General features: G+C 38.4%; 1 protein-coding gene across 1 annotated transcript in view; it reads right to left on the bottom strand.

The window, feature by feature from the left end:
• The window catches only part of CDH12 (cadherin 12), a 573,557-nt gene that overhangs the window by 421,679 nt on the left and 132,519 nt on the right, over window positions 1-19,359 (bottom strand). The window lies entirely within an intron of this gene.

Below are 19,359 nucleotides of genomic sequence, written 5' to 3'. Positions count from 1 at the left end.
TCCTGTGTATATTGATCATCTTATGGCCAGCCATGCTCACAGTGTGTGTATGCAAGGGTACATACACTAGCATATTAGGAATAACGGTAATGGAAAAAGTGGAAGTCTGGCATTTAGCAGGGATGGGAGGACCCACTCTGTCTCTAGGGGAACCAGAAGGAGAACTCTCATCAGTCCCAAAGTCCACTGGTCTTCTCTTAACACAAGCAGTGAAACACAATTCTGAGTTATACATGGTATTTATGCTCTCTTGTCAATTTATGCTCACATCGTAATCTACAGTATTTAGCCTCACTTCAATACATTTTGCATCTGAGTGTCTCATAGATGCATAGCTTGCCCTGTTCGATATTTATTATTTATCAAACAGACAATAAAAACTCCAAAGAGAGCAGTTATTGAGACTCTTCATAAAAAAAGACTTTTTTTTCTTTAAACTGATTATCGAGCTCTTAAAGTGACTGCAATAAGCGTGCCTTTTATAGATTATTGACCTGGTTTATTTTCATTTCATTGATAACCCATTATCATATATCACAGTAACATAACTGCGTATCACACACACTTCACACAGAACCCTGCTACCTCTAGCCTGCAGGTAAACAAATGAATGCAGGGAGCCTGGTAAAAGCTTTTCACTTAAGAGTAACAGCTGCTCAGAAGTGTGGTAAATTGAAAGACCGAGCTACTGACCTGGCCAACACACAACACTCCCAAGAACGCGTGTACAAACACTCCAGCTTCAGGTACCTACAAGAAATCTTTTTATCCTGCCACAGCTCCAACTGGTGGTACACATGGCAAAGGGAACTCACATCACCTTTCACGAACTTGATGCTGGCGTTTCAGCCATTAAGCTAATGATTCACACTAGCATTTACTATAATTTTGGCACCTTCAAAACAAAGTGTACATATTCTGTTTCAAATAGCTCCTCTCAATTATGGATCATGTCCACAATTTTTATTAAAAGAAAGCTGCTGTTTCAACACTCTAGTAATGAATTGTTTTCTTCCCAGAGAACTTGAATTTCAAGTTCATTTAGAATTGTTTCCCCACACAGTTATGTCTTCAAAAACTATACATAGGCTTTTATATCTACACTCGTTTCCTCAAGTAAAATAGCTAAAACCATAAATAGGGAAATTAAGCTCCTCGCCCCCCCGCCCCTCCAAGAACAACATGTAATTTTTAACTAAAAATTTGGACTGCTTTCTAACAACTGCTATTTTTACAATGAGAAAAATAAAAGAATTGGTCCTACACTTCATGTGCGGAAAATACATTTGTTAGAGATTAATGGCAACAGGCATTAAAGAACTGTATTACTGAACAATACTGGTGCGTGATCCATTTCTGTCTGTACATGCATTTGGTTTTGTAGTGGTGGCATGGGAAATTTTAACTGGTTATATATTGGGTAGAAAAAAACCCCAGATTTAAATCTACCTTAATTAATACAAGTTGCAAATGAAAAGGAGCTGTGGTAAAAGAACACAAGAATTAGCAAAGAGATATCTAATAATAGCTTTTGACATTTGCAAACCATATGAACTTATAGTATTCTTAATTTCCTACATCCCACATACCCATATTTATCCAATTTATATCAGAAAAGAACAAACAAAACTGCAGACACATCTGTGAACTTTCCACAGTCATTTCAATCAACCTCATCCTTATACTAAAGTGTCACTGCCAACAATCACATAAACAATAACAATTAGAGTAATATTCTGTAACCTCTACTTCCCGTTTTACCTTTAATGAAGAGCACTATACTATGTAGAAAAGCGACAGGTACTCTACATCCCCATTATACAGATTAAGTGGTAAACTGAAAGCCTAAGTAAATTTATTATCCAGTTCCTACTTATAATTTCCACTATTTTTTTTATTACTATTTTTTGCAGTTTTGCACGAAGAAATCCTATTAATCTTACTCTTATCTCATGCACCTTAAAAACCAAATAAGCTAGTAGAAGCCAATGTTTTATCTGCCACACAGAAGGGAAAACACAGATTCATTTCTGAAACACACAAGCTATTTGTTACCTGCTGCAAATGGAAATTCACCAGGACCAAAATTAGTGCTAAAACATTATAAACATGATCTTATAAATTATCACATTTTATTAAAAAATATTATCAGGGAATGATTCAGCTGATAAATGTCATCCCTAAAAGTCAAGATATAGGAAGTATTGATCAGTCTTTGACAGCAGAAATTACAACAGCTGACACCCCTGTTTACAACTGTTTTGCTACATTTTCCTTTCCTTACAAGAAAATCATAGACAATTTATTATTTAAAAATGTATTTTCATACAGTGAATGCCTATTTTATATCATAATTCTACTCCTAAAAGAATTTCTTCTAGATAATTTCAATGATGCAGCTGGATGGCCGCGCTCAAAGGGTTGCGGTCAACAGCTCAATGTCCAAGCGGAGACCAGCGATGAGTGGAGTTCCTAAGGGGTTGCTACTGGGACTGATGCTGTTTAACATCTTTCTTGGCAACGTGGACAGTGGGACTGAGTGCACCCTCAGCAAGTTTGCTGAAAACACCAAGCTGTGAGGTGCAGTTGACGTGCCGGAGGGAAGGGATGCCATCCAGAGGGAACTGGGCAGGCTTGAGAAGTGGGCCCATGCCAACCTCGCGAAGTTCAACAAGGCCAAGTGTTCTTCACTTGGGCTGAGGCAATCTCAAGCACAAATACAGGCTGGGCCGAGAACAGACTGAGAGCAGCCCCGAGGATACCGACTTGGTGGTGTTGGTTGACAAGAACCTCCTGGGCTGCATCAAAACAAGCACAGTTGAGGGACATAATTCTACCCCTCTACTCTGCTCTTGTGAGAGCCTCAACTGGAGTACTGTGTCCAGCTCTGGGGCTTCCAACACAACAAGGACATGGACCTGTAGGAGGCAAGTCCAGAGGAGGCCACAAAGATGATCAGAGAGCTGGAACACCTCTCCTATGAAGACAGGCTGAGAGTTGGGGTTGTTCAGCCTGGAGAAGAGAAGGCTCAGGTGAGGCCTTATTTCAGCCTTTCAGTATTAAAAGGGAGCCTACAGAAAAGATAAGGACAGACACTTTATCAAGGAGTGTAGGGATAAGACGAGGTGTAACGGTTTTAAACTGAAAGAGGGTAGATTTAGATTAGATATTAGGAAGAAATCCTTTACTGTGAGGGTGGTGAGACACTGGAAGAGGTTTCCCAGAGAAGCTGTGGACGCCTCACCCCTGTAAGTATGCAAGGCCAGGCTGTATGGGGCTTTGAGCAACCTGGTCTAGTGGAAGGCGTCCCTGCCCACAGCAGGGGAGTTGGAACTAGATGATCTGGAAGGCCCCTTCCAACCTAACCCCTTGTATGATTCTATGATCTCCACACGCTCAAAGGAGCTCAGAGCAACAATGGCAGGATAGGGAGCCTAAATAATACCCTGCCCAAGCTGCTCCCAGGCCCACCCTAGGAGCCATCAGCACATCAAAGGCCCATCTCCACAAGCCCAGAGGAGCATGAGGATGCAAAACACAGGTGGGAACCCAAACCAAGGGCTCCCAAGGAACAAACACGCTGTCTGGGCCCCCCTCTCAGGGCTGTCCCAGCAGAGCCTCAGCCCCATTGTTCAGGTGTGAAACCCATCACCATGAGTCAATGGAGAAGCTCTGAAGATCATCTTTTGGATGGGGGTAGGGAATCACCGCCCAGGGGTGCAGGACACATAGGATGCAGGGGAATCCATGAGACTTATTATGGGATGTTTAGGGGAAGAAAAAAAGGTAGGGAAAAGGAGAGATCAAGGTGGCTTGAGAAGAACAAGACAGACCTTAAAATGAAAGATGTTACTTTTGACCTATGGCAAGAGTGCTATTTCCTGTTCCTCCCCAATCTCAACACAATTATTAGATGCACAAAAACATACAGAATGCCCAGGTATTCCAACTTTTATATATACAATCCAGAGAATGGAACTGGAAGAGTCTGAAATTTCAATCTTGCATTTCATTAAGCACATTCATTCCTTCAGCATTGCTGGCACTTGCACACTAAACAGATAAAAGTTTAAAGATTAAATTTCCCACTAAAAAAAAAAAACCAAAACCAAAACAAAACAAAATACCCACAAACCAAAAAACACCACCACCAAAACCCCTTATCAACACATTTCTTCTGCGGGAACAAGGCACCATAAAATAGCCCAGCATCTTAATTATAGCAGTAATGAAGTTTTTTTTTTTTTTTCTGTCTTGTAGAAGTGATGAGGAGTATGGATTTCAGCTAAAATGGGACCTCTATTTGCTAGCACTGAGGATTTACAAAACCTTTTTCCAGTCAAGCTTCTAGAAACTAGGATAGTCTCAAACAACAAGCCAGACTGAACTCTGTAGTAAGATGATGATTTAAGCAATGTATAACTTCGTAAATGTAGTAGGAAAAGATAAAGTCATATGAATTCACTGGGCTTCCAGCTTCAAAGAAGCTCATTAATTAAACACTGGAACAAATTCATGAAGGTATTTAAGGGAACTGCCTTATGTGTTTGAAGAGGGGATTAACTGAGCTCAGAGTTTCCTGCTCCACCCTGCCAGCTGTCTTTCGGGACGCTGTCCCCTCTGATACGGAGTGAGGTGACAAGAGGTATAAAGTTGGAGAACAGGGCATTGGACCAGGGCAGAGGTGTAGAGACTATCCAGCTGCCTAACTGTGTTAATAATCCCAGCCCATTTTTGCAAAATGTTGGCAAGTACTGTGAGAGTAATAAGCTTCAAAACTCAATCTTAAAGCACATTTAACAGAGATGTTGCTACTAGCAACACAGTAACACTACCATTGTAATCTCTCCTGCTAAGGTTACTACTGCCAGTCTTTCAAAATACAGCATATTAACTATTCCACGAACACATAAATTATACTTGAATATACAAATTATATGCAGATTTCATACTTACTGTGCAATAAGGCAGCAGAAAGTAACTTTTCTGCAAACAGACTTCTTTTTCTATGCAATTCCTTTTATCTGTACACTAATTTTATCGGGAGCAAACAGGTTCAAAGAAGTCTTTAATGAGCTCTATTAAGCAGTATTTAAAAGTAATGATTTTTTAATGGGATTGAAATGAACATATTGTTACATTGCATATCGTTACACTGCTTTTCATTATCTCAAATGGTCTGAGTGCTTTAGCATATATATATATATATATATATAGACACTTTTTCAGATTGCCGCCAGCACCTGTAGTTCACATTTCACATGTATTTCCTAGAGCTGCTGAGAGAAAGGACAGAGACAGATGCTTTTTACCCTGTGGGCTATTCAAATGAATAGCTGAAGAGGTCACAAGCAGGGCAGGTCTAAATGCCTTACCCATTTATCTCCTAGAGCTACAACAGGTAAAACAATGTTCGTGCATACCATACTGTCAGCAGTTATCAATCTTCTACAAACTTCCTTCCCGTAAGCAACCAATACAAGTTTTTATAAATGAACCCCCAGAAATAAATTTTTTTGGTATGAGTTTGCATTAGAAAGGGTGGACATCCGATGTATGCAGCTCAAGATTTAGCATACAATCTCTGTACACTATTAGTGATAGAGCTACCTGACTTCTCTATATGTAGCAGTAGACAAACAATAAATGCATCTTTAAATCTTCTTTCAAAATTGTGGACTTGCAGTGGACACTTCAGTAAGCATGGTCCTCTGACCAGGAAGCTTCACTTACTAACAAGCATGCGCCTCGCTTCCCCTCATCCTCTTTCCCACAGTATTCTTATTTTTCTCTTTTTCCTCTGTGCCATCTGATGCCTTTCATTTTCCTTCCTTCCCTTTTTTGGCTAAACAGCTTAAAACAGGTGTCATATCCATGTCGAAGCCCCAGCAGGTACTAACTGTCTGCCTGGCACACCCACAGGGGGATGGCCACCCAGCTGCGCTTCCTCCAGTGCTGAAAGGCAGGCTAGGCCCGGCCTGCCGTCCCTCGGGGCACAGAGGTACTACTTCTACTACCGAATCGCACAGGCTTTGCAGGAACTCCTTCGTTGCCTTCAGGCTTCTACTGCCTCACAAATTTAGGAGGAACTAGCCAATAGATTAAAAAGCTACCACAGATAACTGACAGACATAGACACTGTGACCGTATCATGAAACCAGTACATCATTTAAAATTACGCTGAAACAGAATCTCCTTACGTATAGGCACAAAACAGAATTCTCTTAAACTGGATTTCCATTAGTTACAGAAATGGCAAGATTGGTTATTTCTTTGTGGGTTTTTTTGTCAACTTGTACTTTTAAATACCCACAGCCCACAAAGTTCATTTACCTCCAGAAGGATTTTTTCTTACAAAGTGCATGTGTCACTGATTATAGTCTAGCTCACGTACAATCAGAGTTCCATTACTTCATACTGTAATTAAGGTTATGTGGATCAACTACTAGATTACTTCCAGGGTTATCATTTAAGTCAGAGAATGGTTCAGGGAATTAACAGATACTGGATAGGCAACACTTCATCCAAAACTGCCCCGAATGCTTTTCTCCCAACCTCAGTGCAATGAGTGCATCTTGAGTTTTCTTAAAATTACTTTAACAAATTTAGTGTTGTCAGAAATAATGGTCCCACTCTGGCTTCAGGGTTTGGTTAAGCAACCACAAAAAATATATTGATCAGTTTTGTTCTGGTTTAGTCCATCTGCTGTGTTCCAGCTGCTGTTCTCTTGTATTCAGATCACTATAGAATTATAGGTCATTTCACTGCCTGGCAATGTATCTTCAAAATACACACTTAAATATGCTGATGTAATTATAACACCAAAATATAGAAGTGCTAGTCTGGTTCACTATACAACGTTTGTATGTTTTGTCCTTTTCCATTCTATTTTTTGAATTGTAACTTCTTAAGGAGCGGACAGATTTACTAGTAGAAAACTGGGCAAAAGCAGGAAAACTGTCACCAAAAGCAGTAAACTCAAGAGATTCAAAAATAAATCTAGTTAACATAATTTTAATTTGTAAAATAATTTAAAGGTAATATTACAATGTAGACAAAAAACCAAAGGGAAATAAACCTGCAGAAAGAATAATTATATATGAAATACTCTCCATTTGATGTCAAACTATGCTAACAATTTTCCTTTTTCCTACTTAGAAGTATGTCAAGTACTTCTCCAACTTCTTTTTACAGTACTACAATTGACATAGCATGACTCACCACATTAAGGAGACTTTACATTTTAACATTGATCTTCCCAACTTGCATCTCTTTTACTTATAAAGATAAATGACTCTGTATTGTAAGAGTTGTTTACCACATGACCAGAAGCCATCTCCAAACTCCATCTCCCAAAATACAATTTTACGTCTCTTATTCAAACACAAAGATTTTTTCTATATAGTTTTAATTCTGCCTCCAAAGCCAATTACAGTGATCTAATGATAAAATCATCTTTATCTAATGATAGAAAAATATTTTTTTTTCATCTTGGAGATGCATCCAGTGTAATTGCCAATACTAACATTATTGTAAGAGTTTTCAAAAGGATATCACCGAACATTTCTTGGCTCAAAGAAGTTGTATGTTTTGCATGATACTAAACAATATACAACATTTCAGTTTTTTGATAGGGTATAGATATATATTAAGCTTTTTTTATTTAGTCTTATTTAGCCAATTTGCGATTAACTGAACTCCTATTGATTTCTTAGACTGAAAGGTTGCATACGCAGGAGATTTCAGCAGCAATACACAACATCTTCAGAAAATTAAAGCCATTTAGTCATTTTAATTTGTCATAAGTTTCTTTTGTCAGAGCCTATATTAATTTCATGAAATCTTATCACTCATTATAAACCCCCGGTTTATAGCAAGGCAGAGTCAATAATCAACTGCGGCAGGAGAAAGCAAAGAAAAAATAATGGACACAGTCACCACTTCGGCTTGGGCTGAGACAGACAGTACAAACTAAAAGAAACACAGAAGTCAGGAAAGATCATGACACTGATCATTAATTCTTTGCTGCTTTGGTGTCTAATGCCACAAGGGAGGCACAAATAATATCCTCTGAAGAAACGTCTGATACTAACGAAAGCTGTTCACGGGAGTACAAGAGAGGCAGCATCACTTGAGAACATTTTTTCCTTTCAGCCTTCTCCCCTTAGACCCTGGTCTTGCTAACTGCTCCAAAACAACAGATCAAAGCACCTATGGGTAACTGATGAAATGTGGGGCAATCTCAAAGCAGCAGTTTGTAGGTTTAGGCCTGACAGAAGCTAGTAAAGTAGGTAAATACAATTTTAAAAGAAGTAGCGAAAGGTTAAGAAGCTACAACTTTGAAAGCATTACTCACACTTCTGCATCCACGCAGTGTCTGCTAGCAGAAACTTCTGTTGCATTGGCATAAGGAACTACAAGAAAAAGGAAGTAAGAAGCTTGCTGATTGCTTCCTCTGGTTTAGTAAGAGTATCACAATGGGTTAATTCACAAGTTTCTCCATGCAGCAGTTAACTCTTCTGAGCATCTGAGACATGAAATCCAACCAACTGACATAGTTGCACCTGGGCCTTACCTATGTGATAAGCTAAAGTCAGTAGGGCAGTAAGCACTGGCTTGTAACACCTCAGCTTTCCATCTTAGCTGACCCCAGCAGTCTTGAGTCTGGAGAAAGAGAAGCATAGCCAAAAGGACAATTCTTCCTGCTGTAAGGCTGATGGGACAGTCCTTATTGCAACACATGTGATTTGAGAGAAGGCTTAGATACATAACTTAGATTAGACATCAACATTTATGCTACCAACATCAGGTGAGAGGGGAATCCCACATAAATGGCAAGAGCAAGACAAGATGTCTTCCCTTAGGAAGCCTAGAGTTTTGTTATCATCTCCCCACATACCAGCAGCTATGTTGGATAAATAGGACCAAGGTAAAAAGGAAGCACAGTTCAAGATACTTTTTACAGACATATGCTGTTGCTGTTCAGCCAGGAACTTTAACAAAGTCTGGTAACTCAACTGCAGAACTCCATACAATTTCCTAAACTTCTCAGATCAGACAGACAACACCACAGCCTAGTACACAGAGATTTGGCCCTGCAAGGCCAAAGATGCATAAATTAGTAAACAGATGGGGAGACAGCCTAAATTATGCTTTTTAAACTGTTAATCTCAACAATACTCGAAACTACGTAACATAGATTTCAACTGTCTTCTATTTTGGACCCCTTGTCCTATGGACAAATGCCCTGCTAAACAGTTCGTCCCCACCTTTCTTATAATTCCCCTTTAAGTACTTGAATGCCGCTATAAGGTCTCCACAGAGCCTTCTCTTCTCCAGGCTGAACAACCCCAACTCTCTCAGCCTGTCCTCATAGGAGAAGCGTTCCATCGCTCTGATCATTTCTGTGGCCCTCCTCTGGATCTGCTCCAATAGGTCCATATGTCTCCTGTGCTAAGGGTTCCAGAGCTAGGCACACTACTCCAGATGGGGGTCTCACAAGAGCAGAGTAGAGGGACAGAATCACTTCCCTAGACCTGCCAGACACGCTTCGTTTGATGTGGCCTAGGATATACCATTGGCTTTCTGGTTTGTGAGTGCACATTGCTGTCTCATTTCTAGCTTTACATCCACCGGCACCCACAAGTCCTTCTCAGCAGGACTGCTCTCAATCCCTTCATCTCCCAGCCTGTATTCATACTGGGGATTTCCTCAACCCAGGTGCAGGACCTTGCACTTGGCCTTGTCAAACCTCATGAGGTTCACATGGGGCCACTTCTCAAGCCTGTCCAGGTCCTTCTGGATGGCATCCCTTCCCTCAAGCATGTCAACTGCACCACTCAGCTTGGTGTTGTCTGCAAGCTTGCTGAGGGTGCACTCGATCCCACTGTCTATGTCATTGATAAAAATATGGAACAGTCCTGGTTCCAGTACAGACCCCTGAGGGACACCACTTGTCACCAATCTCCATCTGGACGTTAAGCTGTTGACCCTCTGGATGTTACCATCCAACCAATTCCTCATCTACCAAATAGTCCATCCATCAAATCCATATCTCTCCAATTTAGAAAGAAGGATATTGTGGGGGACCGTGTCAAAGGCCTTGCAGAACTCCAGACAGATGACATCCATAGCAGGGACTTCACAGATACACACTGGGGACTATGTGTATACACATGTATGTATTAGTATAGCTATCACTTTGTTCAAAAGGAATGTTGGACACTTGTTTTATGGCTTTAACATAGCACAAGACAGTAATCTGACAAGCCATAGCCAAATAAGAGTCAAGTTTTTGCCATGCGTTTCTGTGGGCGTATAGAACAGGCAGCCACTGCATTGTGCTGTTATGCTCAGAGATCAGCACTGCTGCATTGCTCAGCCATACAAGCCCATCCTCAGAAAGATTAGATTTACGTGACAACATATGAAAACATTGACAGAGCCTGCTGAACCAATGTATACAACCATACTGCACTCTGGCCAAGTGTGAAGAGGGAACACAATCACACTGAACTACTCGAGAAAGTGATGAGGGTGCTTATGAGGGAAAGCAAAGCTAGATTTAGCAGTCCTTTATTATGTACTCAGTTCTTTCATTTTGCAATGTACTTTCCTACAGAGGATTTTTCCCTTTCGCTTAGAGCTTTTCCTTAGTCTTCAACAAATCATCCATCACAACTGGCCAGATATTTAATCCTATGGGTACCAGCATAGATGCACTGTCTATAGTTATGATATTGCCTGCCTCCTCGGCTTGTAAATTCAGCAAAAAAGTAGTTATTCTCTTCTAAAAGTTAGGTGTCTGCAATGCCAACGAGCACAATGGTACATCTGGTATTTTACATACGCAACAAATGAGAAGGGGGTTTAATACGTACATAGTACTTATATATTCTCACATTTAAAATTATATGTATAAATAAACGTGTATGCACATGTAAGCACATCCAGTTAAGAAATATGACAGGCAACAAATCCTTTTTGCACCAGTTATTCAGGCTCTAATTATTCACCTATATTACCTATGCATAAAAATTCCAATACCGCTATTACACCATATAAAGATGTGTGGGTACTGATTGCGGCAACGGTAGTTCTGTGTTGCTGTCAATGCAAACATGTCCTTCTTATTCTTTTACCACCAAGAAGCACAAGAACAACAAAGCTGCTTACAGTCACCCAAGCTACATGAAACCCTGTTCAAATGGTGTAGTTCTGTACAATAGCCACAGTATAACCAGCCACTCTAAACTACTAGCTGTATATTATGCATACTTTGAATCACATTCATATGCTAAATGCACCGATAGGCTTTTTTTTTTTTCCTTACACAAATCAAGGAACTGGTGGGCTAGGTCCTATATCAAGTCAGAGATCTTTTGATGAAAGATAATCTTTTGGATCTTTTCTATTGTAGCATAGCATGGAAATATATGGAAAAGTGCTTATTGGAAAAACAAGTGTCATAAATGAGTGATGAAGGTTGTCATCCATAGCAATATGCTCACACATGTGATAGCCATGTACTTTAATATATGCCAGTTAGATTAATATACCATAGATATATTAGGTATGTACTTTAAGTATGTCAAGACAGGCTTTGGATGGACCTTATAATATTTGATCTGTGAGCAGAAGTGTTGTTATCTGCAGGGTTTTTTTTTGTGTATTATAAGTCTGACTGTGAATTGTAGGCCAGGTTTACAATACCAGCACCAAGGAGCTTATGAGGTGCATATAGCTACTCTGCCACAGTATCATTCAGCATTCTGTAATCACCTACTATTAGATCCTTCTTGAGAACTATTAAAAAAAAATAAGTTAGTTTACCTTCTGGTTTTCATACAGTAGAAAATTACTTATGAAAACTACTTCCTACCATAAGTTTAAGGGAAACAAAGGAAACTAAGGTGATGCTTTTAAACTAGTCTTTATTGGCAGTTCTGAGCACAAACTCACACTCCTAGGAAGCCATTCACAGGAAAAAGCTGGTATTTTCAGTAAAAAAACCCAATAAAATAATATTTTAATGGTGTGCCTTGCACAATATTAAAAAAAAGAACTAAATGTGTTGGATGAACATTGATCACATGATTTTGAAGACCAGCAGTTACTTCTAGCTAAATTTCTGCCAAGCCTGCAAACACATTTACATAACTTACTCTGAAAAGCTTTCCTCACTAACAGATCTGAAAAATTCCACCCACTCTAAAGCAATCTTTTAAAATGGTAAGACAGGGCAGAATGTGTTTTCTTCGTATTTATAACCATGGTAAATAGCTGATGATAAAATTTTGTTCTTGAGCTGTATATTTCACAACAATTTTGCAAGGTTGTCATGAAGCACGTAGGCACACAATGAAAATGTCAGAGAATGGGATTTTTTTTTCCTTCCGAAATAAAACATATGGCATTTAATTTTACCTAGTGCACATCTTGAAACAAGCATATAAATTCTTTGGTATATGTGCAAATTGTAATACAAATATAAAGACACTATTTTTAGTAATGTTTATGTTCTTGTGCATATTACCAGCACCTGTAGGTGGATAAGCCAGGCACGGTGATCACCATGCAAATTAGCAGAATTTTCTTTCTGCATTAAGATTAATTTTAATTCCTATTATTATGCAGGAACAGGAGTATTTAAATTCTGTCTACAAAAAGATTAATTATTTTTCAGTTATTGGTGTTCATTTCAGCAGCTATCAGTTTACCCCATGTTTACTGCTACTCAATTACTTCATAAACAGGAAACTCAATACATTTGTATCAATTATTGTGATGATGAAATATTACTTATTCTTACTGTTACACTTCATGAGGCAATGCTTTTGGCTCTGCATAATTATTAGCAGTTTGACAATAATTACATAACTTCAGTGAAAAGTGAAGTCAGTTTAATTCCTTTATTTTCTCTGACTTCTTCTGCATGATAGAATTCCACGTCTTGAACTATGTCCTGCATAGTCCATGTAATAAGTCCATGTAATATTGCCAACATAAGCAACTTAGTATGCTGAAAAATGCACCCTTAATTTTATCAATTGTATAAAGTTTCCCATATCTGACATCAACTGTATTAATTAGTATATAAAGAGAACAAGTGATTTACAAAACCAGAAAAATATTTACTCACCTGTTTTACCAAGTGTTTGTTTTCTTTTTTTAAACTTCACATAGGATTTTCAAAATTTTTCCTTGCATCGAAAGTAAGAATAAGTGAAAATACTGTAGTTTCCTCTAATCCAAAATAAAGGAAGCAATCTAAGATTACACAGTTCCTTGAATCATACCATGCAGACATCATGGTTTTCAATTCACTCATAAAATTTCTTTTAAAACTTTACCGTGTAATCATAGCAAGAATATGTTATTCTGGCAGTTTAATACTACAGAAAGAAAATGTCTTTACAAGTGACTAATCTTTACACCTGTGAGTAAGCAGTGCACTGGCAAAGAGGGAGGTAGTGCTGGTCAGAGTGTTGTAGCATTGATCACCAGCTCCCATAGGGATGGGCATCAAAACCGCATGTTGTCTTTTTAAACATTTCAGTTAGCTGTCAGTGATATTTGACCAGCCCGGGGCCATAGCAATAGCAACCACCACCACAAGGCTGAGTATAAAGCAGCTTTTAACAAGGTAACATGCAAGAAAAAACCCATATGTAGCCTAGGATTACAAGTAGAAAACATACAGTTGCAGACAACAGAGGAGACATTAGTTATACAAAAAACCTAAATGAGTTAACTTATAGAAATATAAGCCCATCAGCACCTGGTATAGCACTGACATGATATTTCTAGTTGCAATGTCATCATTAGACATTGTTCCTGGACTTGGGGAAACTTTCTGAATTAGAATTTGGCTGTATTTGAACTACCGTCAGCTGTGTTTTGGAGTCACATAAAAACACCTTATGTGTTTTACAAATACACTCCCTGAAGCAGTCATCAAGTGTTGAATTATTTTTTTTTTCCTTTTAATTTAATTAGCAACCGTAAGGAATATGAATGGCACTTGAACGGTTAGCTTAAAAACTAACATGAAGAGTTGAATAAAACTTAGCGTTTTGCAAGGAAACATGATCCAGCGCGACTGCCAGTAGCAAAAATGAGTCATAAACAAAAATATAAACATACAAATGAAATAGAAGAGTTTCCAGCTCTCTTGCTGGGGGAAAAAAAAACCAACACAAAACCACAAAAAAACCCCACTCCACAACACTTAAGCCTCAAAATCCAAACCCCTGAATAGTTTCTAGAACCTTAAAACCTAGAAAGTAGGCTACGTTGTTGGACTAACTTTGTTTCATTATCAATATTCCTAAACTAACTCTGTAATTTTGAGTATTAGCTTCCCCGCTGCTCCACTTCAGCTTGAACATTACCTCCATGCTCTACATGCTTAGGTGTTTTCGTGCATCACAGATCAGTGGTGCTAATTAGTGGTTGCATCTTTATGAAAGTTGCAGAATATTTCAATACTGCTTTATGTGAGCAGCAGGGAAAGGTGTAGGGGAAGAGATTCTGATACGATGAACATGTGTCACGGTTTAACCCCAGCCGGCAACTAAGCATCATGCAGCCACTCACTCACTCACTCCTCCCAGTTGGGATAGAGGAGAGAATCAAAGAGTAAAAGTGAGAAATATTCGTGGGCTGAGATAAAGACAGTTTAATAAGTAAAGGAAAATCCGCACACACGAGCAAAGCAAAACAGGGAATCCATTCACTACTCTTCATTGTCAGGCAGGTATTCAAACATCTCCAGGAAAGCAGGGCTCCATCACACATAATGGTTACTTGGGAAGACAAAATGCCATAACTCCAAATGCCTCCACCCTTTCTTCTTCTTCCCCCAGCTTTATATACCGCACATGACATCATATGGTAAGGAATTTTTCTTTGGTCAGTTGGGGTCAGCTGTTCCATCTATGTCTCCTTCCTAACTTTTTGTGCACCCCCAGCCTGCTCGCTGGCAGAGCGGTCGATGTGAGGAGCAGACAAGGCCTTGACAAACTACAGTAAAATTACATCAGGATTTCAAAATAAGGCCCTATGAAAGACAAAGTATTAGGACTCTTAATCCCACAGGATTTCTTCTATTATTTTCTCTCTCCAATACTAACACCACCACCTCATTTAGCCCCAAAAGAAGAAAACTTAAAAGTTAAAAGATTCAAGGTAAACTACCAAAATCTGTTGTGAATGATTTTTGGCTCTTTCAGAAGTTCAGCTTAGGCAAGATTTGTCATTTAAGCATGAATATGTAAAAATCAGTTGGCTCCCTGATACAGGACAGACATTTTACGAGCAATTTTTCCACCACTTCATGATTTATAATTACTGGTGGGAAGAAAAGAAGAACCACCAGAAATTCAAAATTATTACATATATTTAATAAGACAGAGGAGGTACACTAGCATAAATGCAACTGTCAAAAGAAGTCACTATGAATGTAGGGATTTATAAAGAGAAATTAAATGCAAAATGAAAACAGTTTTACAAGTGGATTTAGTAACTGATGATTTTATCACTGAAAATCACGCATAGAATATCTTGTTCAACAACCACTAGCAAACTGCAATTCAGATTAAACAGTTGTTTTGCATATAAAATTTTATTCTTTAGCAAATTGCTAGAGTAATAAATTGTCCTTTTAATTTCAAAGATAATCTCTTACAAATTCCAGTTATAATTGCCCTTGTTATTTTGGTCTCAAGAAATTTCAATTCTATTGACAGGATATTTGTTGGCTGAGCTGATAAGACAAAACCCCCAAAACTATATACAAGTTCTTCTTCTTCCAAAACCATTTTTTCTGCCTTTTCCTGAGTTTCTTTTATGGTAACAGATGAAACATTTTACAAGAAGCAACCTGAAAGTGGGCAAGCTGCCTCAAAAGTAGCAAAAAGAGCTTTCTTGTTGATTATATCTATCATGAACAAGGTCTTTAAACAGCACTTTTTTTAGCATATTCTACAGAATGTTACTGAAAAGTACTGGTCTATACTCTTTAGCAGAGCAATTAAAAATTTGTCAGTAACAACCTCATTTTCTGTTAGAGTCCTAAAGCAAAGAACTTCAATTTACCTCTGATTAAACGTTAGAGGACTTTGCCATGAGCTTGAAGCAATTTCAAATAAATATTTCCAATACGAATATAACTTCAAAAGCAGACGCATCATATCCCTAAAGACATCATTCAACCCAAACAGTTAGATACTTGCCCAAGTGCCTTTTTTTGCCTTGATATATTTTTACTGTATTTAACACCTTAGGTACAAAGTGCATTTTTTTTTTGATAGTGATTAAAAAAAAGTCAAAGGTTCAGTTTATGCAAGCCAGTATCATTTCGTCCTCAGTAAAGTAGCTGTGAAAGTCAATGATACCATTCATATAGCCAAAGAGAGCTTTTTTTCTTTTGAGAACAATGTATAGATTAGCCAGAACACCCAAGCATCAGGCAGCAACTTGATCAGAGAATTTACTGGGCTCCAATTTAGAGGATCATGGGTACTTTCATCTGAAATACTGCACACTGGTTAATTCCAAATAAATTATTCCAACCTTACTGTCTGAGCCAGCATCACAAACTGTATATTCCCAGAAGATTAACAAGGAAGCATGTTTGTACTTCAGCCTGACTCAGCAGCGTGAGCTGTTAGCAAGGCATGCCAACAGCAATGTAGTCTGTGTTAACAGGAGTACAGTGTCAGCCTGGAGGCTAAGGGAAGAGATTAGTCCCCCTTACCTAGTGCCAGAGAGACAACATTTAGAATACTCTGTCCAGTTTTGGACACCCCATACAAGGCAGATGTTGAACACCACATTCAGTGGGGAAAGACTAAGCCAAGCTCTTGCCCTTGGGAAGGAGCTCTGTGCAGAGGTAGACGGGGCCGGGGAAGAAATTCACTATGAGGTTATTTAAGCAGTGGAACAAGTTTCCCAGAGAGACTGGGCAGTTCCCATCCTTGTAGGTGTTCAAGGCCTAGTCTCAATTCTGTGTTGATCCTGCTTTGAGCAAGAACTTGGACTAGGTGACCTTCTGAGGCCCCTTTCAACCTGAATTATTCTATGTTTGTAACATAGAATTATATATGCATACTCCGGCAGAAATAAAGCTTTTGATTTTGGTGGTTATCATAACTAATCTGAACATTCATTTTAACAGACGAAGAGGCATACATATGGTCTCCTGTTATAAACTGCCTGCACTCCAGAAGCACAGAAATCAGAAAAAAAACTTCAGGGCAAAGAGCACACGTGACTGGAATCTCAACCGACTTCCAGTGCAGCGCTACTAAATTACAAGGGGATTTTGTTGGTTTCTTAGTTTAGCTGTTTCCTTTGACCTATGCATGTGCACATGCACACACATACCTATTAGCGTTTCAAGTGAAGTGACACAAGGAGCTATACACACATGTATTACTAGCCAGGTCCTGTTTTGAAAGAGATCCAGACACACCACTACATACTATGTTTTTACTCCAGGTTTAATTCTCTCTTATGTTTTTCCCCTGTTACATGTATTCAAGTCTATTCTTGCCAACAACAGGATTCAATAATATAGCAGTACAGTCACATTATTTCTCCATTACTGAAGGGGATTAACACGTTGATGAACCAGTCAGTTGGATCAGGCTTGTTACAGTACTGTCATTAAAGCAAGTTGGTGAATTAAGTTCATACAAAGAGGTGTGATGCTCAGCCCTGAAGTTCAGGCCCAGGATACTGAGTCAATTCATTATAAAAACAAAGGCAAGTTCAGTTCGGATCAATGATTCAATCTTCACTTTTGATATCTATTCTACTTCCAAATTTCAGAGTATGCTGTGAACCTGAGACACACACACACACACTTTTCTACAAATTAAACATAATTTGAGCATCATAATAAAGCATAAATACTAATTTAGGCATTCATTTTCAACTCTCAAATCATGAGAAGTTATAGGCAATTTTGTAGTTAAAATAAGTAGACATTCACTTAGATTGGAGTTCAACAGCAGCATATATTAGTGTAACTACAAGATCAAATTAGCTCATCTAACTCCCTTTAGACTCCTGGTAAAAAAAAAAAAAAGCTATTTCATTCTGCATAGAATTACCCCACATGTAGATATGAGTAGTGACAAGAATGGAATCATTTATATTGAGTTATAATTTCATATAAGCATCCTTACCAATAATGAGGATGGGACCCTCTCAGCAGGCAAACAAGATGGTTTGCCACCCTGGTTGGGAAGAAGTTACATGCTGCAAAAGTTCAAGTTAAATAAACCAATCCCAGAAGGTAAGTGGGGGGAAAAATAGTCGTTATTACAGGGAAGGTCTATAATGATGACACTGAATAAGCAAAGTTGTCTAATCATGCATACTTCATTAATAAAGAGACAATTATTATCAGATGAAAGACATCAACATTATATTGTTTCATTTTACAGTGCAAGATTTTTCTGCAGTATGAGGGATCAGTGCCAAATTTATCTAAGTCTACTGATATAAGAAAACCCAAATCTAATTTCTTCCATTTTCTATTGCGTGGGTTGAAATGGAGAAGGAGTTACCTTATTCTCATTTACAAAATAAAATATTGGGAGCAAGTTATATGTCAAGAAAGCAGCTGACAGTAAATCTCCCTAAAGCTGTAGCTACCACCTCATCCTGATGCTAACTAGACAGAGATGTCATAGATTTCAGCAACTAAACAACAAAATAGGTTTGTGAGAAGCAGCACCAATTTGTCAGAAAGTCAAACTCATCTATCCTACCTCACCAGTGACTAGAACAAACAAAAAAATCCAAAATAATATTTTAAAAAGAAAACTGAGAAAAATCTTAATCTTACATCAGGCAGAAAGCAAGCATGAGAGAACTGCTTTCTGTAAAGATGCTTTCTCTTTTTTAGCGTAAAACTCAGTTTTGTACCCTGTCTTCAGTTTAGTTCTGTACTTTTCTGTGTAGGCATCCACTATTTAGTGTGCTCATAATCCTCATTTATTTCCACAGAAGGCCTGCTTCTCACCTCACATAGTTTATCATATATGCTTCGAATAGGTTCTTCATTATCATATGCCTATTTCTTTCTCTTTGACAAACAAGAGCTTTTTTTTAGTTGCATACAACTGTTATTCCAGGTATCTCTTCAGCTTGGAAACTTATGGTTGTTTTCTTAATTCAGTGTTACAACTATGTTTATGGAAACCACACAAAAAAAGAAGTTTGGACTCCTAATAGTTTGTTCATTTCCTCTTGACAGATAGGGCTGTTTCAGAGCCTATCACTCATTAGTTTCATTTGTTTGTTAATTTCAGGATTAGTATCTAGCTTTAAGAAAGCAGACACATC

The sequence above is a fragment of the Chroicocephalus ridibundus genome, chromosome 2 (assembly GCF_963924245.1).
Source record: "Chroicocephalus ridibundus chromosome 2, bChrRid1.1, whole genome shotgun sequence".
In the NCBI taxonomy this organism is placed as follows: domain Eukaryota; kingdom Metazoa; phylum Chordata; class Aves; order Charadriiformes; family Laridae; genus Chroicocephalus; species Chroicocephalus ridibundus.
The sequence above is the reverse complement of the archived record's forward strand: the minus strand, read 5'-3'. Positions and strand labels throughout refer to the sequence as shown.